The 26,232-nt window shown below is 36.0% G+C and overlaps 1 long non-coding RNA gene and 2 pseudogenes across 15 annotated transcripts; 2 read left to right on the forward strand and 1 right to left on the reverse strand.

Annotated features, from left to right (window-relative positions):
- Window positions 1-937: 937 nt before the first annotated feature.
- On the forward strand, window positions 938-2,892 carry LOC147495965 (FT-interacting protein 3-like; annotated as a pseudogene). The gene is made up of 2 exons (XR_015197874.1): window positions 938-1,251; window positions 1,590-2,892. The product of XR_015197874.1 is annotated as an FT-interacting protein 3-like (transcript).
- A 4,602-nt stretch (window positions 2,893-7,494) lies between these two features.
- Window positions 7,495-17,679, forward strand: LOC147495966 (WPP domain-interacting tail-anchored protein 1-like; annotated as a pseudogene).
- Window positions 17,680-19,877: 2,198 nt separating this feature from the next.
- LOC147495967 (uncharacterized) lies at window positions 19,878-25,733 on the reverse strand. Of its 14 annotated transcripts, none has more exons than XR_015197884.1 (10): window positions 25,541-25,733; window positions 25,327-25,442; window positions 25,160-25,240; window positions 24,992-25,078; window positions 24,756-24,895; window positions 23,229-23,446; window positions 21,888-21,946; window positions 21,226-21,285; window positions 20,499-20,558; window positions 19,878-20,319 (listed from the first exon to the last, which is right to left on the reverse strand). It is a non-coding gene; the product is annotated as an uncharacterized LOC147495967 (long non-coding RNA). The 14 variants fall into 14 exon arrangements; XR_015197880.1 differs by lacking the exon at window positions 21,888-21,946 and adding an exon at window positions 23,581-23,630 and having other exon boundaries at window positions 25,541-25,666; XR_015197877.1 differs by lacking the exon at window positions 21,888-21,946 and adding an exon at window positions 23,581-23,630 and having other exon boundaries at window positions 24,756-24,899; window positions 25,541-25,666.
- Between the last annotated feature and the right edge of the window lie 499 nt (window positions 25,734-26,232).

Genomic DNA, 26,232 nt, shown 5'->3' on the forward strand with positions numbered 1-26,232 from the left:
GGTATATCACTTGAAACCTCTTCAATCGAAGGACCTCCTACTACCCAATTTTAGCCGCAATCACCTTTTCTTTTTCTTTTTATTTTTGTTAAATAATTAATCTCTGTTTACCTTTCTGTATGGTTTATGTTACAGAACATTTGAACCCTATAAATGTGAAGATTGGTGAGCTCTGAGAGGCATTGAAATCTGTTACAGCGGAGCAAACGTACCTTAAAGCGCGTGATGCTCGGCATCATCGTAGTAAGTTTCTCTTACTATTCATTTTGGCATCCACTAGCAATTACTGTTGAATCATTATTTTCTTACATTTTTTTAGAGTCCAGACTTTTCAACAAGTCAGGTGTGAATAAGTTAACTACAACCTACAATTTTGGTTGCTTAGTGCAACTCAGTGATGATATATGTTAATCCCCTTAGCTTATGTGTTTCTTGATTCTTTAGTATCCATCTCAGGAAGCTACTTAATAAGGATCAAAATAACTTATATTAGAGAATTCTAGGTGAAAACACTAATAAATGGGTGACTTATACTGTATGCCCGTGGGTGGGAATTCTAAGTTATACAATCTTTAGGTGGTTAATTCCTCAATGTATGTGGGGAAGGTGGAGAGTATGAAACACTGACGTTTGACTGCCCTCTTTTTACAGTGAGTCTCAACTTCTACTTTCTCCAATCATATTACTGTTGTTTCTTCTTTCTTCTAACATACATGAGATGTTTTGCTGGAAATTCCCGAATTCTTTCTTCATTGAGAGATAATAACATTGTAATTTAGTGTCGTATGGACAATATTTGTATTTACCTAGCTATGTTACATGGACACGCTATATTTTTAAAATAACCCGTGTCGGATAGGTATTCACATGTCCGTGTATGGAGACATATTGTACGGGATATACCTTAATATTTTTATATTTTGCATGTCAGACACTTTACATGGCTAGCCAGTTGAGACTTGATCCACCTACGATGAAGCTTTGCTCTGGAGGAGCTTTTGCAGAAATGGAACAAGCATTAGAAAATTGTTAAGCAGTAGCCATGAGTTTCAAGTGCTCTCTAGCTTCGTCCACAATTCTTTTTGTCGTTTACTGTTCAGCAGCGCTCACTTCCTCTCAGAAAATAGAAATCCAGTCCAAGTTTGAGGCATTCCTCGAGCAAAGAAGTGATTCTGACCTTGACAACAATTTTATGCGTAAATCTTTTGACCCCATGGTCATATATGTTCTTACACCGAACCTGCCAAAAAGGTACCATAGTTACATTACTCATTACTGGTAGTACTGGTATATTGATCTTTATTCTTGGGTTCACAAGAAAAGTCACATGTAGGTCATATTTTAGTTTATGTACTTTTTATCTCAACTGAAAATTCTTGATTTGTCTGTTATTGGTATTAAATCAATCACTCAAAACATGGGAATTAGATGAAACTTCCCAATAATTGAATTATGAAGATAAATACTATGGAGAAAATGTTGATCTTCATAAAGCGTGAGTCCTAATGTACCTGTCACACTATATAAAAAAAAAGATTATAAACAACAGACAAAGATAACAATGTACCCTTGGGATATCTCCTTTGAAGAATTTGCATAGAAGACTGGATCACAAGGCCGTGATTAGCAGGTGGTTTAACCTAGAGAAGCATGTGATTATAGATGGGGAGAAAAAATATATATACTAAATTTGCCAGTAGGATACATTTGAGAATATGTTTGGATGGTGGCTATCACGTTCTTGATGAATCAACACACTACAGCAGTGATCTAAGGCCAACTGCAAAGCAGTACGTTGTGGAAGTCAAGCATTGGTGGGTTTTGGAATTGGAATTTTTGAGTGCTCAAGGGTTGATGCCGATGAAGACGAAAAATGGACATGGGACCACAGATGCCTATGATGTTGCCAAATATGGGCAGAAATGGGTCCGGACAAGGACAATCATAGATAGCTTCGCACCGAAATGGAATGAGCAATACACTTGGGAGGTTTATGATCCATGTACTGTCATTACCATTGGGGTGTTTGATAATTGTCATCTACGTGGAGCCGATAAAATTGGGGCCTCAAAGGATTCAAGGATTGGAAAGGTGAGAATTCGGCTTTCTACGCTTGAAACGGATCGAGTTTATACTCACTCATATCCTCTTCTGGTGTTACATTCTTCTGGGGTGAAATTCAGTTGGCTGTGCACTTCACCTGCTCTTCTTTGATTAACATGTTGCATATATATTCTCACCCGTTGTTCATCCTTTATCTGTAACCCAGCTTGATAGCTTGAGGCATCAGGCCACTCAAATTGTCTCAATGAGGCTAAGCCGGGCTGAACCACCGTTGAGGAAAGAGGTTGTTGAATATATGTTAGATGTGAATTCTCATATGTGGAGCATGAGGAGGAGCAAAGCCAATTTTTTCAGGATTATGGGAGTCCTGAGCGGTATAATTGATGTTTTCAAATGGTTCGATCAGATATGCAATTGGAAGAACCCTCTAACGTCAGTTCTAATTCATGTGTTGTTCTTGATACTTGTGATGTATCCAGAACTGATATTACCAACGATTTTTCTGTACCTTTTCTTGATTGGGGTATGGTATTACCGTTGGAGGCCAAGGCACCCTCCTCACATGGACACTCACCTGTCTCATGCGGATAAAGTACATCCAAATGAATTGGATGAAGAGATCAGTTTTTTACTAGCCGTCTTTAGAACCAAATAGTAGGATTTCCACAATGTATTTGCCTAACTTTTAGTTTATTTGTTTTTAGTTAGGTACTCAATATTGTTTGAATGTTCCGTGGAGTATAATTGTCCATTTTAAATGTCTATACATCTTTGTCAATAGTTTTATTATTATCCCTTTCTAAGTTTGTTATAATAAACAAGTTTTTTTTTTTTTTTTTTTTTTTTTTTAGTAACCCTCGATCAACACCTTGAGACTTTTGCCTCTCGATCTCTCTCAACAGTGAGGGAGTTAATATACAGAGAAACCCTCTCGATCTCTCTCAACAGTGAGGGAGTAGAGAAACCCTCTCCTGCGGGGAAAAGCAGCTTCTTTCCACCCTCTCCATCCAATCCCCCCCCTCCATTTCCGGATCTACCCATTTGGTTTATACAACCCAAACCTCCTTTGTTTCTCCCCCATTGCCCAAATTGCCCCCAATCTCGTCCAGATCTAAGATCGAGCCTATGAAGAAGAAGAAAAGAAGAAAAACCTCTCTTTTCTCCTTTTTCTCTTCTTAGTTTCGCTCATTCTGATCCAAGATCTATGTGTTTTTGGCATGATTGGAGTTATGGAGAGGGAATTCTCCGGAATCCTCTTCTTCTTTTGCAACTCCATCACTTTTGTAGTAGATATAATAGATCTTGGTCTTTTAGTGTTGGTGTTTTGGCTGGTGGCTTCAAGCCTACTCCTTGTTGTATGATTTCCCCTTTTGTGATCTTAGATCTCGGTTTGATTCGCTTGGGTTTGTCTCGCTTTTCCTCTATATTTTGTTTATGCAGGATCCAATCCTTCCTACTTCCCCATCCAATGCTATGGTGTATTGATGCCTTAGTGGATTTCTTGATCAGGCCGCCGCGCTTCAACAACGCACATGGTGGGGTGTTTCTTTTGGGAAATACTAATCTGATTATTTGGACCTTCGGGTTCTTGTTATGGACCTTCGGGTCATTGTTTCGACCTTCCGGTCCGTGCTCGAAGGAAAAGGGTTGGGTTGATTCTTGATCGATTCGAGTTAACGCGTTTGAAGTTTGGTGGAAACAGTGACGATGGCGATCGTGGATTCAAGATTCGATGAGGGGAAGGCTTTTGGAGAAATTGCCGGTTTTAGTTTGGTTATGTATGCAATGTATTTGCTATCTTTCCTTGTAATTTTCTTTGGCCGTGTGTTGTTTTGTAAGTTCGATTCTTATGAATAATATAAATATAGCCTCCTATCGAAAAAAAAAAAAAAATAAACAAGTTTTTTCAATCTATATAATAAAAAGCAATGGTGTGGGGCCCGCAGGGCCTCCATCCAGTGGTTGTCATTGTCTTTTAGTAAGTTGTGACATGCATGGCAGATCCAAGTGTTTAGAGAGTTTGTATAATTTTGTTAAGTGTAATCAATACCATGGGATCTGTCCAAAAGTCAACAATTGTGGTATTTGCTTATAAATTGTTGGGCAAATTTCCATAAACCGTTAGCCTCCAATTGATTTGGGTTTATAGATAATGGGTAATTGGGATGGCCTTGTGTCTGGACTTATAAATTGAGTTGTTTCGCTGGTCTTGTGCCAAATATTTTGCGCCTAAGATGCGTGTGTGCCTTGCGATGAAGGCGCGATTAGTTGTCAGGGTAGTGCCGCAAGCGCGTCAAGGACTCGCTAGCCGTAAGCACGGGGATACCCTAGTATTAAATAAACAATCCCCGCCATCGGCTGGGCAAAATGGCTAGTATATTATAGCTATACCCTCTTGGCTCTATTTTTCAAGGCTTCACAGTGTCTCCAACTTTTTCTAAACTCTAATACTAATTACGAAAAAAAAATCCAAATCTTTAGATATATATTATAGTTATACTCTCACCAATCTATTTTTTGGAGCACTCCAGAGACTCCAGTTTTTTCTAAACTCTATTACTAATTATGAAAAAGTATGATATAAATAAATAAACAATCTCATCTAGAGTTTCACAGAATGTCCAACTTTTCCTAACACAAGAGTTTCACAGAGTGTCCAACTTTTCCTAAACAATATAGTTAATTACGGGAAAAAAAAAACTAAATTATAAAAAACAATATTTTCAACCAAAAACGATTTTCCTAAAATCCTTACGCCACAAAGAATAGTTTCTACACTAATCTCAGACGAAGTTTAACATAACAAAGTTTCTTTCTATAAAATGATAATAAAACTATGAAAGAACAAAGGAAAAAATGAATTGAGTTGCTTGAACATTTACTTTATGTATTTGTTAACCACACATGTGACTGGGAAAAGAGGAAAAAAAAAAAGTAAACTAATCATTAAATAAGTAATAGTGTACACCAAAAACAAATAAAATTGTATTGTATGCACTATATATATGGGCATAACAAATAAAGTTGAATCAATTTGAGATGTAAAATTTAGTCATAGTTAAGGATTTCAAAAACCACAGGCCACAATAATTACGACATATTCTAATTAAATTTATGAATTTTATAATTTCCAATTTTAGCGGAATAACGAGATTCAGTTAAAACGGACGTTGGCTTAAATAAATTATATAACTATTGATTTAGTTAAAATAGACGTTGGGCTTAAATAAATTATATATCAAACCAAACCAAAACAAATTACATGTGGAAAATTAAACTATACAAAAAATAACATCACAAAATATATAATAGTAATTGAAAAGAAAAATCAATAATAACAAATATTTTCAAATATATATTTAACAGGAAACTAACATCAAAAAACAATTAACGGGAAACAGAAAACTAGATGCAAATGCATCGAACTAACCTCAAATTATATTTAACAGGAAATCGGAAATTGGATGCACATGCAAGCATTAAACTAATAAATTAATTTTAAAAATTAATTAATGGACAATCAGAATATTAATACAACTGCATTAAACTAACCTCAAAAAATAATTAACGGGAAATCAAAACTTAGATGCAAATACATTAAATAAAATGTTATGTAAATATCACTATTTAGTAATTATATCATGATATTTGAGGAGATATCGATGATAATTATACTTGAAATAGTTTAATTTATCCAACCTATATTATGGATATTATCATATAATTTCTTGAATTTTCGATAGAGATATTGTAATATTTTGTACTATGCTCACAATAATATAGTGGGCGATATATGTCTAATATCCCCAATATTGTGATATATATAGATTTACGAAGGATATTTGCATGAGATACCGTGGAATGGATATAGTTGATACTAGATTTTGGATCTTCGCCCGGGATCTTTTACATACTTTTTCCTCTTAAAACTTGAATGTTCCATCAATGTTTTTGTAAAAAAGCCATATCAAAAAAAAAAACCCTTTATTCTTTCATATTCTTTATCATCATGCGTAACTGCACTTCAAAAACTTTAATGTTGTTTCCATCATTAGTTGCATGCCATAAAATTTTAATATTGTTTTCAAGTTGAAATAGAATTTACAAAAATAACACTTTCAAAACCATTATGCTCATTTTTGTGACTTGCATTGATAGGAAAAATGGTTTGAATATAATTAGTACGTTCGTCTCCAATAAATCGGCTACAAACCTAATAAATCGGCTTTAGCTATACGATGGTAAGTAGATTCTTTAAATATCAATTTTCCCTCTTGAAGTGGAAATACACTTGAACTCTCAAAAGAGGTTCTACTTATATGATGGTAAGTAGATTCTTAAATATCGACTTTCCCTCTTGAAATAGAGATACACTCAAACTCTCAAAAGCGATTCCATGTGGCATTATAGGCTATTAGAAAAGAGTAATTGTGCATGCTACACCTAACCTACTATTTCGACTCACTATTTGGATAACGTTGGTTTGCATTGCAATACACACGGACACACATCTCTATGTAAATTAATAATTAATACTTTTGACACATCAGTAGGTCCAAAGAGTTGGTCAAATAAGTGACTCGTTTTAGTATTAGTGATTAGAAAATGTTATCTCTTATATTATAGTACCACCTATAAGAGAAAGAAAATCTCTTTTAGAGGTCCCTACTTTAGTATATCTCAATTAGTAGAGTATACCATAATTAACATGGATATTTAAATTGGACAAGCCTTTTTTTTACCACTAAATACCCTTGATAAAATATTCTAACAAATTATTCAATGCTTTTAAGAAGGACTATTTCGTCATTTCAAAATTTACTACCATATATACCCTTAAGATTACATAGTACCTTAAAGACTTATGTGTAAATTCAAGTTAAATCAACTACACGCTACTATTCAATTATTAAGCGACTTAGTCTTCATATTAATTGCCAAATTATTACCATTTATACCAAAATTAAATCCAAGCAAACCAGGTAGTCTCTCTCTTCTTCTTATCTTCTTCTTATAGTATTGTCTCTCTCTCATCATCTTCCCACGTGGGTTCATCTTCCCATCTCCTTTTGAAACAATAGAATTTTGTTGATATTTGGGTTTATTATTTTTTACTTTTGATTCTTGGTATCCGACAAACCCACAAGCAGTTCATATTTGTATCAGTGAAATGGAACGAAAGTTGCACGATTCTAAAGAATCTTTAGAGCAATCACAAAACCAGGTGGCTATACGTTATATAATATAACACCTCTTCCTTCCCCCACCGAATATTTCAATACCCCGTTTCTATAAAACGTGACAATAGTCAACAGGTACATTTTTTTATTATTATTATTTTATTGAGACACCAAATTTCTTTTGCTGTTGGGGTTTAGGAAAGTTTGTGAATGAATTATGACTTAGGATTTCATTTGTGAATTTATAATTGAGGAAATGCAATGTATGTGAAAATTTACTTGTAATAGTAGAGTCTAATGGTGGTGAATATTGATTGGCAAACCATACGATGTTTTTCTATTGTTTCCTCTTACCATGTCCTCATAAGCATATACATTCATACATGTTACATCCACCCAGGTCTTCCCAATCAAGGACTATAGGGGATACTTGAACAGGACTAGGCGAGTTGGTTTCTAGATAACTAGGCTACCTACTTATAAAGGCGGATTTAAATTTTGGTCTAGGAATAGGATGGACTAGGCCAAGGTTTTCAGAATGATTCCAGAAGACCTTACTCACTTTTGGTGGGCAAGAAAATGGTCAGTCGTTACATTCATTTGATGATCATTACTTAGTACTAATACTTGCGATTAATAAAGAAGTTTTTAGTTTCTTATTTACTTTATTAATGCATAATGATGACAGGAAATAATAGCAAGGATGCAGATGTTTCAGAAATTGATCAGTTCTCCAATAAGAATGCAAAGATAAAAATGCAAACGACCGAACAACAAAAGCATATACTGAGAATGCTAGAGAAATCTCTTGCGAGAGAGCTAGATTTGGAAAAGAAGCTATCTGATTCAAGAAACAGTGAAGAAGAGTCGAACTTAAAGCTACACTCTGCAGAACAAGAAATGTTTTGTATGGATGAAGAAGTAGAGGATGTTCTATGGAGGTTGTTTGAAGCCGAAAATGCTGTTGAAATTCTGATGGGAATCTCAAAAGAAATAATAGGCCATCTTCAGATCAATTAGTTCAGTCTAAATAGTTCAATTCAACGAGAAGAAGAGATGAGGTATAAGCTTGGAATCAGTAGTGCAAGCCTTGACAAATCAGTTGAGACACGGATAGAAACTTTAGAGGCCAACCTTGTAAGTCCTGAATTAAGTGAAATGAAAGTCGTGATCGAGGATCTTGAAGTGCATTTATTGGAAGCAGAGACTAAGGCAGAGACTACGGAAGCCAAATGTTCTTTGTTAGAAGAAGGTAACTTGGTACTTAATGAAGAGCTGGCTTTGCTTAAAGGTAGTGAAAATGTAATCGAGAAGGTCAACTTACTTGAGAAGCAATTGAGGGAATCTGATATGCATTTACAGCATGCAAAGGTGTCTGTGGAAGCAAGTCGGGAACAATGATAAATGTAAAAATAATAAAATCCTAAATATTAATGTTAACAACACTAATACGTAATATTACCGTTCTTACGTTTAAATCAATTCTTCTTACTCTCAAAACATAATCATGCAATAAAATGAGTAAGGATTCGTTCCACTCTTAACTGTCTAGACTTAAATTGAATTCAACTAATCAAACCAAAAGAAACATTGGTGAGAGTAATGATTTGATGTGAAATTTCTATACTACTATTCCCAACACAAGAACAATAATAAGAACATGTCATTATGGAATAAGTAATTAACTTTATAAATCTAATAGAACAATAAGAACAAGATATGATTGAATGAATAACAACTATTTTATTTATCTAATGAATGATATTCAATGATTTAAATAACTAGTCTAAAATAAAGAATGAAACTAATTAATGGAATGAAAACTAAGTAATTAACTAATCTAGATCTATCTTTTTCTAACCCTAAACTCCATTAACATTAGCTTCCTAACCTAACTGCCTTTAACAAAGAGTCAAGCTTTTGTTTTTATACATTCAGATCCAAAAATCGTGCATGGGCTTGGAGCCATGTTTTGGGCCGGAAAATCGGGCCCAAAACCCAATTTCTTTAGTCCAAAATGGGCTCTTCAGCTGCAGTTGGCTTCGACAGATGTTTCATCCACTTCTGCTCCTCTGATTGGGACAAGGCTTAGACCATTGGAAAGCTCTTTATGAGCCGGTCGTTTTGACATAAGATACTCCCAATTCCAAGGTCTGAGTCCAAAGATAGGGCCTTCGGAAGTTCTGCTGACTTGTGCACTGTTTCTGCCCGTGTTGACTTTTCAGTTTTTGACCGGGCTTTACAAAGGCTCTGTCTCCTTGAATCTTGACCTTTATTCACAGAACTCCTTAGCAACCGACCTCTGCTCCTTTATCTCGCTAAAGTGGCACATTTCTGCACATAATAGACTTTGAAGCCTGAAATGCATAAAAACACGTAATCAGTATTAACTCTTAATTATTACTCACATAATTGGTCTAAAAAGTATGATTGTTAAGGGGTTAAAACTACAGTTTTGGGCTCTTATCAAACCACCCCAAACAGTATTTTGCTTGTCCTCAAGCAAATATGAGAAATTAGAATAAGTGACCAAAATGGAGTTTTATCTACTCTCGTTTATTTGAAAAGCGATTGCATTGACCACATGCAACAAGGCATTAAACCACTAGGAATTCCTAGTGGACGAAGTTATAGCCTCGTGAGAGTTTTCCAAATGAAGGTACTCACAAACTTCATCTATACTACAACGACTAAGAAATAAAACTATTGTTTCCTTATTTATGTCTCAATTATCTATACATCTCACTAGCAATGAATACATAATAATCATGTCGAAACCTAAGCTAATATATGCATAATAATCAATCATCTATGAATAAACATATATACAATGAGTAATGCTATGAAATGCAAGAATAGTCCGTTTCTCAAACTTTGGAATAAGCGTCCTTAAGTAGGTTCTCACATAAAAGTCAAGACAAAAATCACTCGATTTTTCCACTCAAGTTTTGCTACTCAAATTAAAGCGGTGGGCATACTTTACCTTGCAATCTTAATGACACAAAAGGAAGCCGAAGTTGATCAAACACATCTGCCACTTACTATCCCACTAACCTATTCCTAATTGAGCTAGAGGTCTTTATTAGGTGTTGCGGGGATTAGGAGATGGTTTAAGAATGAAGGAAACGGATATTCAAAGACAAGTCTGAGATAATAGGGTCTTCATATTACGTAACTAGAGAAAACCTTGTTCTTTTGCTTCTACACTTTGTTTCCATCCTTAACCTTTTTCTTTTGGCTTTTCGATTCCTTTTATTCTATTTTTTTAGTTTTTATTTTATTTCTATTTTTCTTTTTCTTTTCTTTTCTTTGGATGTAAACTTCTTTTCTTTTTCTTTTCTGAAGCAACTAACTAATTTCTGTTTACTGTGTTTTCTCTTCTCTTTCTTCACTCATCCTATTACCGGACTTATTCAAAAATGGGTAGGTTGATTTTTTTTTTTTTATATTTTTTTTTGTTTTGTAACAGGGTAAAGGAATTGTGGTTTATGGAAGAGCTAATGAAAGGCTCAGTGGGGCAACTAGCGGAAAATATATTTAGGTCAGAATTTCTAGCTATATCGATCCAACAAGGGCCTAAATTCTCTCTTAGGACATGGTATAGTGGTCAAGCAAGTGGACGTGTGATTTCTCTATTCGGAATATACTTCTCCCTTGTGTCATTTCTCAAATGTTTCACCCATATAAGGTTTTAGGCTATATTCTCACAGGATTTGTAGATTAAGTACTCTAGCCTAGATTTCAGAAACTTACTGCCAAACAATCATAGATACTCATGTAATATATTTATAGATAGATGCAAAGATTATTACCTACATATTAACCTAAGTTTCTAAAAACTATTCTAATGCAAAAGCTACGTGAGACTTCTAGATTATTAAGAGCATAGAGAAAGAAACAATACCAATATTCCTAAGTGTATAGCATAAACTTTTTATTTTTATTTTTATTTTTATTTTTATTATTTTTAAGACAAATAATACGTAATATACAACCTAATATGTGCTTAACATTTACATCGTGTTTCTATACCACCCCCAAGCAATTTGGGAGAAGGGGGTTCATGCAACAATTCAATAACACAATTAAATTATGTAACTAACTAATTTTTATAATTTTTAACATTTTATAAATAAAAGTGCGTAATTTACATCCTAAAAGTGTCTAATTTTTGCAAATGTTTCTATCCCACTCCCAAACAATCGAACGTTTTGTCCTCAAAGTGTAAAGAGATAAGTAAAGAATTTACCATAGAAACGTGGCAAAAATTGGCAGTACCTATAACAGAAATATTGTAAAGATGATATGATAATATGAAGCACAATTAAACTAGTACGTACTAACTAACACAAACTCTACTGGAGTAAACATGACAGGCTTAGAGTGGCAACAAGATTTGAAATGAATACCAAAATACGCCACCCCCACACAAAATTGGAAAACTCTTTTTAAGTTTGAAAATTTTGTTTGGCCTATAATCCGTAAAGTTGGTATTGTATGAAAAACTTGGGTCTTTTTAAAGTCGATTCCCTAGACTTAAAGTGATATATATGTATTAACATGCAGTTTCCCATATATCAATAATCTAAACAATTGTGGATCTTTCCGTAAATAGTTAACACGGAATGCACCATCAAACAGAATTAAGCACCAAGATTTCCTATGACATAGCTTAGTGGAATGAGAGCAAAGCCATTATAGATCTAAAACCTAATCGAAAGCATACAGGTTTCTTCTTTGTCCTCCTAAAGGGGGATGCCAAGTAAATGAAGCGTGAGAAAATTGATGGTTGTGGAATATACGTGGGATGTGGATAATTTTGAGAAGGAAAAAATGGAAAAAATGAAAAGGTGTCAGGTGGCTTGTCCTTGGGTGTTACTTCTTCACCAGTTGGTTTTAGATAGTTATGAAGCATAGGAGAAACACCAAGGTCAAGTACAAACTCAATGGTTCTTTGAAAAGGTAGGGGAGGAACATTGCGTGATGGAATGTGAATGAGTGACATGAGGATGTGAGGTGGGTGAATGGTGTTCAACTAGTGTTCTTAGTTCTATATCATCGAGAGGCCTTGAGATATGCAAGACATTCCTCAATATGTGGGTAAGAAGAATCACCGGATGAGGGCTTAAAAATTCTTCTTCCGTCATGGCGCCAAGAGATGAATGGATGTCAATAGGAGAGAACTTCAGGCAAGAAAGGCAAAGAAGGGTTGCAAAAGAGTCGGAAGGAAATCCTCCTTGATGTTATCTACGCCTAGGGAGTAGAAATTGTGATCCTTGTCTTTTTCCATAAGAGGGGTATCTACTAGTGTGGGGACTAAAGTGTCAGCCGCACTAATGTGAGGTACAAAACTCTCAATGGACTTCACTTCCCCTTCTACAGGCAAACCTAGTTGTCTCTGTTTTTGTCTAAACATGTTAACTTTTACAAAAAGATTTCCAAAAGAAATAGTCATTGAGCCATCCCGACAATTGATTTGGGCATTGGCCGTTGCCAAGAAAGGACACCCTAAGATGATGGGAATGGAATCATGAGCAACTTCTGTGTCAAGAATAACAAAGTCGGTTGGATAGTAAAAATCCTGAACTTTAACGAGAATATTTTCAACTACACCCTTGGGATACTTAATAGAACGATCGGGCTAACCGCAAAGTCATTTTGGTTGGTTGAAGTTTTGTTAGACCTAGTTGTTTATATAAATAAAAGGGAGTAAGTTAACACTTTCGCCCCGTGTCTAATAAAGCGGAGTTGTTATGAAGGTATCACCTAAGGTGCATTGTCTGATGGGGCGATTGTGGTCCTTGTACTTAACAATTCCGCTATGTTCGGATAAAGAGGATATTGTTCGAGTTAAGAATGTTTCGTGGGGTATGTTGGTTTTCCTCTTCTTGGTGCACAACTCTTTTTAGAAACTTAGCATGTCCAGTAGACTTTTATAGCTTCTAGAAAAGGTAGGTTTATAGTCAAATTTTTAAACACTTCCCTAATCTCATCAAAATTGTCATCCTTTTTAAACACAACTAGTCTTTGGGGATATTGTGCTTTCTCGCCCTTTCGGAGCGGAAGGGATAAAAGTATTATTAGTCTTTGCTTTATCTCTAGCCGTTTTCCATCTAGGTGTCCATATTGGAACCCTACAGGTGTAGGGTCTTCACTTTCTATTATTGGGTCTTGTAATGTTTTCCCTTTTGGTTGTGGTTTAACCGGTACTTCTACGGGTTGTAGGGTCTTCGGTTTCTATTATAGTATTTGGTATGGTATCATTTTTAGTTTTTGCGGGTAATCTTTAGGCATAGTCACTTGGTTATCAACTACTCGAGGCGAAACGGCGGTAGTGATCACTTGTAGGGTCCCCTTTGGTTTATATTACCATTACAAAGAAATATTGTTTATTTCAAAGGCGGTGTTTGTTGACTTAGGATTAGGTAATCGCTTGACTTGGAAACACGCCGGTTTGGTTATTATTTTTGGTTAGAAGACATGTCAATAACCTTTTGGCACAAAAGATCGCATCATTTGTATCGTTTGTTTCATCATATTAGAGTTTTGATCATGCCGATCTTTCATTAAGTTGGAGTTTTGTTGCATAAATTGATTTTGTTTCTCCAACAAGGTCACTACTACTTTGTCCGTAGATGGTTGTATTGGAATTAAAGCTTGTTGAAAGCCGCTCATGTCTTGATGTTGATAGTTCGGGTTATGGGTACTAAACCTCTATTCCGGTCACCTAAGTTCCCTTGTCCTTGATGTCGAAGTTAACCTGGTTGAAGTGTGGTGGTTGTGGTGGTGGTTGTGCATAGACAAAGAGGACAATAGAAGTCGGAATGCTCAAGACTACAAATGCACATTACAACGAAAGTAGAGTTAATGTTCATGACCTGGAGTGGGTTGTTGTTGAACGAGAGATGGCATCTACCTTTTTAGTGAGGGCATCGATAAGAGTTTTAAGCTCGGGATCATGTTTAACCTCAAGAGAAGAAGGAGAGGAGCGGGAGGAATCGTTACCTCCCCAATTGTTGTTCTTCTTAGATTGATCTTCTAAGAATTTATAAGCCTCCAAGGCTCCTTTACTAAGATAACTACCCCCATTTATGATATCTAGAACCTCCTTATGATAATGTGAAAGCCCTTGAAGAAAGCACGAACAAGCGTGTCTTTCGCAAGATTATGATCTTGGGCATTCAATGAGAAGATCGCTGAAACGATTCCGTGCCTCCGAAAAGGATTCATGAGGATTCCGGTGAAGAAATGAATCTTGTGAAGCATTTCATCCGCCTTCGATGGTGGGTAAAACCGTTCCATGAACAATTGAACAAGTTGAGCCCATGAGTCCTGAGTTTGGCGTTTGGGCGTTAACCAAGACATCGCCTTTATCGGCTAAGGTGAAAGGGAATACCCTCGGTTTAATTTGTTCCGCACCAACCGTAGGATGGTGGAATGTTGTTAGGACTTGTTCAATCCTACGATGTAGCCGATAAGGTTTTTCATGGTCTAAACCATGAAAACGGGTAACAAATTAAAAATATTTGGGGATTCGAAATCCCCTAATCGAAGTCCGCTAGAACGATGCAGATTTGGGGCTATCGCTCAAGGCTTTGTAGAAGTCAGAGAGAGGAGTCTCTCTTTCTTTAGCCATGATATCAGGTGGTGTGTGTGGAATAGTAGCTAGAGGTGTAATGGGTGGTATACTAGATAGACGTGTTTGTCGACGTTGCCGTGTAATTACGTTAGTTGTTTTTCTTCGACCGGACTTTTTAATCTCATGCAAGACTAAGTCGAACTTAACTAAACATGCAACACTCCAAACAATTCTGATATACTAGTAGAAGCCTCTAACTGGAGATGCGAGGTGTGGAAGAAAGAAATACCTAATTGCGTCCTTGCTTCGCTTATAAATAGCGTCTTATTCACGCATGTTCAGTGTATATAACAAGTTAGAACACTGAAAAACTTGAAAATTGAAAATTTGAATCAAACCTCGCTGGAAATCTGGGCGAATCGGCTAAGGCAGCAGCGCTTTCACTTGGGCCTTGAAAGTGCGCCGGTGCAAATTCGAGTTCCAGTGTTTTGAGCGCAGGTGCGCCTCAGGGTTTTCAGATGTCCAGTGTTTTGAGCGCAGGTGCGCTTGCTTTGGGCGCAGATGCGCCTCAGGGTTTTTAGATGTCCAGTGTTTTGAGGGCAGGTGCGCTCCTTTTGGGCGCAGGTGCGCTCAGGTCAATTTTTGAGTTTTAGGCCTTTTATCGTACTCCAAAAAATTTGAAATTTTTACAGTAATTTGCTAAGACGTCTATCAAGTAGCCTGTAAAATTTCAGATCAATCGAAGCTATGAAAGTCCCTCTACTACCCTGCAAAGTTTGCAAAACAGTTTTCGGACACAATACAAACAACCGAATGGTTAACCCATCAAAACAAAGCCAAAAATTTCCAAATTTTTACTGGAGACTCCTGACAGATCCTACTTGTTCCTGTAAAAACTTTAGAGCAATTGGAGTTCTACAACCTCTCCTTATCGGCTGGTGTTCCAGATATTAAGTGTTTGCAACACTGCAGAAACACATTGGAAACACTCTACTATTTAGGAGGTCAAAACATATCAAAAACTCGTCAAATTGTTACTACAAACTCTTGACTTAGGATGGATACTCCTGTAAAAATTACAGAATTTTTAGAACTCCCTAAGTAACCTTACTCGTCTGTTTTTCAAGAACATACGGTGTGAAAACTGAAATGCAGCATCAGAAAGATCGATTTTTTCACAAGGTAAACCAACTTTGAAAAATCTGAAAATATTCCAGTAAATCAACAACACATTAAATATTATGTCTGAGAATTTTCAAAAATTTAGAAATACCTTCACCGCAGTGTTTTTCTCTGTGAATCCGCAGCCCCTATGCCTAAAAACAATTGAAGCGATTCAGAAAATTCAAGAAATAAGAATGAAAAATTAAAAGGGTGGGTGGGTAGAGAATGGGGGATTGCCCCTTGGATTCAAGCAATTGAATTCTTGTCTTGAACGAGATTAAGATGGCAGCAGCGCCATTTGATAAATGTAAAAACAATAAAATCCTAAATATTAATGTTAACAACACTAATACGTAATATTACCGTTCTTACATTTAAATCAATTCTTCTTACTCTCAAAACATAATCATGCAATAAAATGAGTAAGGATTCGTTCCACTCTTAACTGTCTAGACTTAAATTGAATTCAACTAATCAAACAAAAATGAACAATGGTGAGAGTAATGATTTGATGTGAAATTTCTATACTATCATTCCCAACACAATAACAATAATAAGAACATGTCATTATGGAATAAGTAATTAACTTTATAAATCTAATAGAACAATAAGAACAAGATATGATTGAATGAATAACAACTATTTTATTTATCTAATGAATGATATTCAATGATTTTAAATAACTAATCTAAAACAAATAATGAAACTAATTAATAGAATGAAAACTAAGTAATTAACTAATCTAGATCTATCTTTTTCTAACCCTAAACTCCATTAACATTAGCTTCCTAACCTAACTACCTTTAACAAAGAGTCAAGCTTTTGTTTTTATACTTTCAGATCCAAAAATCGTGCATGGGCTTGGAGCCATGTTTTGGGCCGGAAAATCGGGCCCAAAACCCAATTTCTTTAGTCCAAAATGGGCTCTTCAGCTGCAGTTGGCTTCGACAGATGTTTCGTCCACTTCTGCTCCTCTGATTGGGCTAAGGCTTGAACCATTGGAAAGCTCTTTACGAGCCGGTCGTTTTGACATAAGATACTCCCAATTCCGAGGTCTGAGTCCAAAGATATGGCCTTCGGAAGTTCTGCTGACTTGTGCACTGTTTCTGCCCGTGTTGACTTTTCAGTTTTTGACCGGGCTTTACAAAGGCTTTGTCTCCTTGAATCTTGGCCTTTATTCACAGAACTCCTTAGCAACCGACTTTTGCTCCTTTATCTCGCTAAAGTGGCACATTTCTGCACATAATAGACTTTGAAGCCTGAAATGCATAAAAACACGTAATCAGTATTAACTCTTAATTATTACTCACATAATTGGTCCAAAAGTATGATTGTTAAGGGGTTAAAACTACAGTTTTGGGCTCTTATCAAACAACATAACAGAACATGTTGTATTCTGCAATCACAGACATGGAAAATCTAATTAATGATTTGAAGTCGAAGGTCTTAAGAGCTGAAACTATAGCTAAAAATTTTGAAGCAAAGTATGCTTCATTATCTTAAACTAATTATGAATTGAACGAAGAAGTAAGTTTCTCGAGGGATAGAATGGAATCCTTAGAAACATCTTTACATCAAGCTAATGAAGAAAATACAATAACTGCAAATGAAATCAATAAAAGGGCTAAAGTAATTACAGATATGGTGATGCAATTGGCACGTGAAACAGAACGTCTCCACACTACTACATAAATGCTCATTAGCCACGGTAGGTCAAAGCGCATATACCACTGTTTCTCTAATAACAGTGGCTAATAGGCATATGCCACGGTAAGAAAAACTTTTCTAATTTCGGTACAAGCAAAGCCACTAGTCTCAGAAAAAGCGGAGTGGTATATAGTATGTCATATACCACCTAAACAAACCAATATCGCCTAATTTGTATTTTGATGTTCATATACCTAACGATGTGAACAAAAAGGTGGCTAATGTCTGCAAAAAATAAGCATACCGTGGGACAAAGTCGGTCCGCCAAAACCCCACCTTGAAAAATTAATATTAGAAAGTAGGGCCAAAACCGCCTCGCTACTCAAACTTAGTATTTTCAACTTCCAAAACTCTCTAAACTTCTCTGGCCTCTAAACTTCTCTCGGTCTTCTCTCGGTCTCTAAACTTCAGACTCTCTAAACTTCTCTCGGTCTCTCTTTTTTCTTCAACTTCTATCGGTCTCTCATCGTCACTAGTAAAGCGATTCCTATGACTCTCCCAAATTTCGCTATCGTATTGTTTTTTGCTCTATTTAAATTCAATTTTGGCTGTAAAGTAATTGTTTTTGCTTTATATCATTGGTAGTTTGTTGATAGGTTCACAAAAAAAAGAAATTGCATTTTTCTTTTGCAAAATTTGGGGATTTTAGTGTAAAAGGAAACTCAGTATTTGTTCGATGAGGCTAGATATCACTTGAGTTTCTGGCCACTTGGGTTGAAAACGGCTTTAGATATCCATCGAGTGTGTACATGTACACTACAGCCCAACCAATGAACTCAAATTACACAAAGAAATTGAAAATTTTGCACGCGATTCTCGTGTAATTTGAACTCACCTTAAATATGACATCAAAGATCGGGGATAGGTATCCGGTGGAAAGGTTGGAGATCAATTGAAGCATTTTTTAAGCGTTTCAAAAAGAGACCTAACGCTTAAAACCATGGGAGCCACCTTGAGTTTTTTCGGAACCCGGTTTCGGGTGGTGCTAGGGTGATCCTTTCAAAGATTCCGCATACTGACCCATTTGTTGAAGTCGGAGAAGAGACCAGCTCTTCCAATGCTTTTTCGGTTGAGTCTCTTGTGAAAGTTTCCCACTCTTCTTTGGAAAAGTTTTTCCTTTCAGGTGTATTATTATGATAAGTTGACAAGTAAGAGTAAGTAACCGCCACGGGCTGGTATTTTAGTGGCTTAAGGTGTTTGACTGAATGAGTAAGAGATGGAGACTGTTCTCATTACATAAACTGATTTTAGAAGCTCTTATGCCTGTTGTTTTACTATTAGTTTGCAAGTTTGCTTATTGTTGATTGATATATATGGGAGGTGAACGCTTGGTCGATCGTGATTTGAGTGACAAATAGATAAACACTCAACGTAAAAAGATTACTAGCTTTCAATTTGTTGATTGTGTGTGTGTGTCTTTTTGCAAAGTTAGGGTAATTGAATATTATGATCTAGGAATTTCGATATCAATGCTACACTTAGCTATTTCATTTTATTCTACCAAGTATCTAGGTGGTCGGGGCGGCACATGTAAGGAAAGTAGGAATTTCCCCATTCATACGCCTAAATCCATTCCCACGCTACACTTTTGGCACCTTAGGTTGATTAGTACAAGGTTATATTGCATGTTTTTATTTGCTTCAACCACCAGATTGAGCCAAAATCTATGAATTGTGTGATTTTATCTTGCTTAATAACATTTTTTTTTCATGTGTATGTAGTACTTGTGTATTCACTACTACAGAAAAGTCCATAGATAGCGTCCAAAAAACGCTATGAATTTTACTTAATAGCACTTACAAAACGCTATCAAACACGATGTTATGCTTTTATTGATAGCGTTGTCCCAAAAAACGCAATTGATTTGATAGCGCTTTCTAGGAAATGCTATTAATTTAATTACATTTTTTTCTTAGCGCTATTAAACTATTTATAGCGTTCTTTGGAAAATGCCATCAATTTAATTGCGTTTTATTTTAGTGCTATTCTTATTTCTATAGCGTTTAGTACATAAGTGCTATCTATTTCGATAAGCGTTTTTCAATGCTTATCTATTTAAATAGCGTTTTCAGAAAACGCTATCTATTTCAATAACGTTCTTTTCCGGTCGGTGCTATAAATCTAATAACCACATGTGCAAATATATTTTAAAATCCACAAATTAACAATGGCCATGATACGCATGATAATCAACAATAACTTCATTCATTAATAACCAAAATATAGTATTCCATTGTACAAAGACAAACTTCCTCAAAAAAAATTGTACAACGACAAAAAAACAAAAAATAGAATTCAAGTTTTCACAAAAGTTTCTTTCAATAAAAAAAAAATAAACATGCTATTGTTGACCTACTTCGCGTGGTGATTAATAAATATTACGTGTTTTGTGAGCCATGCAATAATTGCGGTCCCTTTAACATCTCCCATTGTTTGCAATTCAGAAATTTCTCTCTAAAGACATGGTTATGAGTTCACAACTTTCTCTACCCAAACTTTCGAGGCATCATCTCCAAGATGTACACCATATACTGGTTTTATAGGACCATCAGTCTCCTACCGTCCTTTAGCAACTAATTCATATGGAGCCGCCCACTTCAACAACTTGCATTGTCGTCTAGGTGCCTACATTTCCAAAAACAAAACAAGAAAGAAACTTAGTACGTGAAGAATAGTCTTAGACTCTTAGGCACACATTATACATTGCACCATGGCACACTAATATAACTTAAAGTTTATATACAATAGACAAACCATAAGTTAACATCAAATATAACAACCCCTTGCAAAAAGAAATATTTTACCTATGGAAGAGTAGTTGGAGTAGTTTGTATGCCTTGATCATTACTCCCTATGCCTCGACCCTACCCAAACAAAAAGAAAGTATAATTATTCCCTATGTCCTCTCATGTTTCGTGTTCTCACTGGGTGGAGATAATCATATGTTGCAGAGAGTTAAACTGAAGCTAAGGTTAGGGCCCTTAGGGAAGAACTGAGGTGACACTGGAGAGGATTGACATAGAGTATAGAGAACGGTTAACAAGTCTCAGAAGGGATGTTGAAGCCGAGCAGAAGCAAGCAGATCAATGGGTTGCCTCAAAGTTTATGGAGCAGATGGGATGCCATTCTAGGCCTACTGTATAGAACGGCAGGTGAACATGTTTGGTTCTTTTATTCGATGATGAGGTTGTAGCATGCATATTTGTTATTCAGAAAATATAGGAGAGAGGAGTTAACTTGATTGTAGTGTATTCAAAAAAATGTCACGAGATACCATGTAGAGAAGAATTGAAACTTAGCCCGGCTCACAATCGTGGGTACTTGTTTGATTGCCAACCTCGAGGAGGAATAAGTTTATGTTCAAACAGAGAACTGGTTTTCTTTCCTAAACAATTCTTATTTACTCTTTTGCTAAAATGAAGAACTTTGGTAATCATAACACAATAAAAACAATATTATGCACATGCAAAACAACCCTTTGATAGTGTCAAGTACAACATAGATATATCTCGCAAATAGGGATATATTTACCTGTGGAAGAGTAGTTGGATAATTACTATGTATTCCCTGATGATTCCCTATGCCTTGATCCTACAAAAAAAAAATCATAAGTGAGCAGCAACCTTTTGAATTGAAGTGCACAAATGAGTTTGATCAAACTCATACACAACCGACTTGTATATATATTCTCCTACCAATCTTGTTAAGTGTTCAATCTCTAGCGCCGTTAGTGTGCACAAACCGGCCACACAAGGTGTCCCTTTGCAACACACTGACCATTTCCAAAACCGGGGAAAGAGTTAGGAAGTTTAAGCATTTTTCGATGCCTTAAAAGCATCAAGCTGATTATCAAAAGCCGTGTGTGTATTTAAGCAAACTAGGGTGTCCTGGTCGAAGGGTTTAAGTGAACTAGAGTTGGAGAATTTATCAAAGCATAAAAGCAATCTCGATCTTGAGAACCTAGATAGTAAATTCAGCCCTTTCTTCTACACACAAAATAAGCTTTTACCCCCGTGATGAAACAATGGTCTAACAATGCAATCTAAACTACCCTAACACAAATATCACTTCAAATACATTAATTTACACTAAATTACAAATCAATTACCGGGAGCATGCATTATGCAATGATCTCAAACTATATTAAATGAACCACCAAGACATAGGATATATCTGCAAAAATAGGAATATACCGTGGAAGAGTATTTGGAGGATTAGTTTGTATCCCCCGATGGATCCCTATGTCTTGACCCTACCAAAATAAAAATACATAAGTGAGAAACCTTTTTGAAGTGCCGCCATTGGCCCAAGGCCCATCCCCACCAATACCATATGGCATTCTTCCTACTCTGCGAAATGGATTCGGGAAAACAAAATTAGATCAACCTTACCTCAGTTCAAGAAGCTGCCATGGCCTCTTCTAAACTCAAATTGTGGGATAGTGACCATAGCGGGATGAACCCGTTGAAATCACGGGTAAAGAGCCCTCCTGCTAAAAAGGCTAGGACTTTGGGAAGCCAACCATTTTTCCATGCCAATCGTATTAACAACCCTCTCTAACTTTCGCCGTCCTTCTACAAATTCAATTAAAACCAACAACAACACCACCAGTACTAAAAAATATGGCGACTGCAATTCATGGCTAGAGAACGTGAAGTAACTAAAAGCGACTTCGAAGATCGACAATCCCTCTGTTCGCTGGTCTTTTTCTTGCAGTTCTCACCGCCTAAAGATCCCCAATATGGTGATTCCCGCAGCTTTTGCAGCCTCATAGAACCTCCATATACCACCGTTGGGAAAAGGTAAAACACTTCTTTCTTTTTTTTTTTTTCTCATCTTCTTAGTCGTTTCAACTCTTTGATAACCCGCGGACCTTTTCAACAAATAAGTTTGGATATTGGTTATATGATCTGCGGTCTAAGTTGTCAATTTTGGACTCTGCGGGAGACAACAAAGTAGGAGATTGAAGGAATGTTTGTGGAAGGCCAAATATGCATTTTGAAAAATTCGCGATGCTCTTGAATTGTTAATTCGTGAAGGCCTAAAAAGATTCGAGGTGGCGAAGGATAATCGATATTTTCTTTTGATTATGTATCGTGTTTCATCAAACCGGAGAGCCGTGAAGATTAGAATGGATTAGGGTCTAACTCGAGTCGGCATTGATAAAGCCTTTCAAGATGAAGATTAACCGTTTTACAATCAGCCTTGGAGAAGAAGTGCAAACTTCGAACAAACAAGTCGTTATTAGAACTCTCTGCGGCTCGGTTCCATTGGTATTGATTCGCAGATCAAATCCCTCCTCCTCCCACCTTTACATCGACTTCAACTATATATAGTGTCCCTCCCCAGGAAAAGATAATTAATTGAAAAAAGAGTGAATCATGCATATCATGAAGAGGATTGCTCCTTCAGGAGGAGGGAGGTGGAATCATTGCCTGCTCACCAGAATGTTGGCGAAGGGCCTCAGTGAATCATGCACCCTTCTGTGTGAGTGTGCACTAATATGTGTTTCAGAAAAGGGCATGTGTGCTTACCTTCTTCTTAGAATTAGGCTTCTCTGATATGCACAATTTTTTCTAACTCAGCTTGAGAGGTTGAGTGTGGTAGGCTACCAGCGCCATCATCTTTTGATGAATCTTCCTTGTCACATGAATTTCTATTTGAAATGTTTATCCCAACATTTGTGGACTTTGTAAGAGCAGCTTGGATAGATGTTTTTTCCTTCCTTTTCCTTTTTTTAGCTTACTTTGAACTTTGTCCACATACCAACAAATATTTTGTTAAATGAGAAACAAGTGTATATACAAACACAATCAACATACCAACAAATATTCTATTAAATGAGAAATAAGTGTATATACAAACACGATCAACAAAAAAATTTACCTCCGCTTTCGACATTTGGTTTAAAGTGTCCTTAGTTCCTTGTCAAAATACTGAAATGACAACGACGCATAATGTGGCCGAAAACATCAAGACATAATAACCTCAACTTCTAGACTAAATTTTAGAATATTAAGTGCCAAACAAAACTTATATGAACAAACAACCCAAGTGCCAAAAATATCACAACACATATTTATATGAACTAAAAACACGGAGAATTCAAAAGAAAAAATATATATAACTAGCAAAAGATACCAATATGGTAGTCATGTAAGCAAAGGGTTTCAAACTAAAAGATACGATCATTGGATTTGTTGGGTCTCCAATAGCATTATGAACTAGTAAAGTAAAACCCCTAGGACCATGCATATGAAAGATACTAATGAAACCATAGTACATGAGATTATGAAAACTAAATATTGATAGATCAAGAGCCTTAACCTCTTTTTCTATATTTTTATTCCTCTTTTGATGATGTCTTAGCTAGACAATACCTTGAGGCAAAGATTCACGAAAAGTGTTTTCTCCCATGTAAATTTCTTTTTATATTAATATCGGTAGTGGTCCTCCTTACCCCAACTTGTCTAAATCAACTCGCTCATTGATTCAACCCACTAATATTTATAATTTTACCATCTTATGCATTTCCAGTGATGGATCATATGAAGATGTATGTACATGTTCTGGTCATGAGAAAAAAAGTAAAAAAGAGCATTAAAAAAGTACCTAACCAACATTTCAGGCTGAATTTAAACTACATCAGTACAAATAAACTACAATATACAAAGCATAATGTGTGACTAATGGAAGTCGAGCGAGAAATGCATGCAACATGTTGCCAAAAAGTTGCTTAGTAAATCATATAGATGCAGATTATTGAGTAGCTATGACAACTAATGGTAGTCCGTGATCATCTTTAGTTGCTTCTTTAAATAACTAGAGGTCAACGTGTAAATCAATAAACAAGGTACATTTATCAATTCCCTAGCCACATACGATCCCAGTGAGCAAGTCAAAGATGTAGTAGCTGGAGGAACTAATGTAAATGTGTCCTTACCTAATTAACTTGTTGTTTACTAAAAGCCTGTAGTAAATTATGGTGATTACCCAAAACACACATACAAACAATAATTGAATGAAAAGACACAATTGAGAGTTGGATCGTTGTAAATTACCTAGATTGAAAGCAATAGACCCCCCATAAATTTCCTGTATTCTCGTCTTCAAATGAAATCCAAGACTCAATTTTTAAAATCAAAATTGTTCCCTGAAAGCCTAATCTTGTGCTCCAATTACTGACGGGCGCTTTTCAATCCTATCTTGAAGCACAGTTGTTAATAACCCAGTTGACCAGAGTCCGCAGAAATGAAAATTTGAAAAATCCTTTACTAGAAAAGAACTTGTTACTGACCACAAAAGATTGCAGTATATCAACGGTGGCATCTAAGCTGCTCATTGTCTCTAAATGCTGGACAAAAACTTTTTTGTTCTTCAATTCCTTTAAAACCAAAAAAGAGAAAAAAACACATTTCATAACTCTTGCCCATTATGAAAAAAAACACAAATGCTTCTTCATTACCTTTTCCGGATGAACCATTAAGTGAAAGCTTTCCAAAATCGAACAGAGGTCGCTTCAAAGGTCTTCCATTGATTTCCAACCCTGGGTAAAATGGGTGCTCAGTAAAAAAAAAAACCAAGATAAAACTATATACAAGTCAATAAAGTAATGAAGAAGGCTAGGCTCACAAAATGCTTAAAGCGGAGATTGAAAATATTAGTAGAGTTGACTAGATTCAAATGGGTTATCACACAGTTGACCAGAATTCCTGAAAACATTTTAGGCGTCCGCACTTCAATGAACCCTGAAAAAAAATTGAAAGAAATATTTGTTTTTGCTAAAAATAGAGATGAAACTGCAACAATTGAAGATTGGGTTTTTTAAGATGGAGAAGATGAGTACCGATATGATAGAAGTTTTTGTTTTGCTTTGAGATGAGAGGAAGGAAGGAATTTTGATGGGGCAGTGATGGTAAAACGCGGTGGTGGGGTGATTGGAGGTGGTGGTGGTTTTGGACGTGGTGGTGGGGTGATCGGTGATGGTGGAAAGAGGATTTGGATTTAAGAGAAAATCAGACGTGGCGGCTGTTTTGTTCAATAAGGGTTTTGTTTGGAAAGAGGGAAAATAGAAAAAAATAAAGCGCCCACTTAAAAGTTAAAATTGGGATTTTCGTTTGAGCGGGCTTTAAGAATTGGGTGTCGAAGTCAACAGTGACCTGGTGGCAATAGCAGTTAGATAAAACGCAATCAATAGCAATATTCATATAAACGCAATTGTAAGGTTTCCGGTAAAAAAAAACTTGATAGCACTAAACTAGAAAACGCTATCTCTAAAAAACGATATAAGCGTTTTTATATATGCTATTGATTAAATGCTATCTATTTGCATTTTTGTAGTAGTGGTTTTAATTTCGTCCTTTAAATTTGGAGATGAACTCGCGATTATGAGTGGGCACGATTTGGAGTGGCTTGGAGTGGGCGAGATTGGGAGTGGGCGTATCCTCCCCTTTATTAAAACTAATAAATCAGTATCTACTAGAATTACTGCATAGCAGTGGGGAAGTGAGCATAGCAAAGGTAGGAGATGAGAGGATG

This window comes from Coptis chinensis, chromosome 6 (genome assembly GCF_015680905.1).
Source record: "Coptis chinensis isolate HL-2020 chromosome 6, ASM1568090v1, whole genome shotgun sequence".
NCBI lineage: Eukaryota > Viridiplantae > Streptophyta > Magnoliopsida > Ranunculales > Ranunculaceae > Coptis > Coptis chinensis.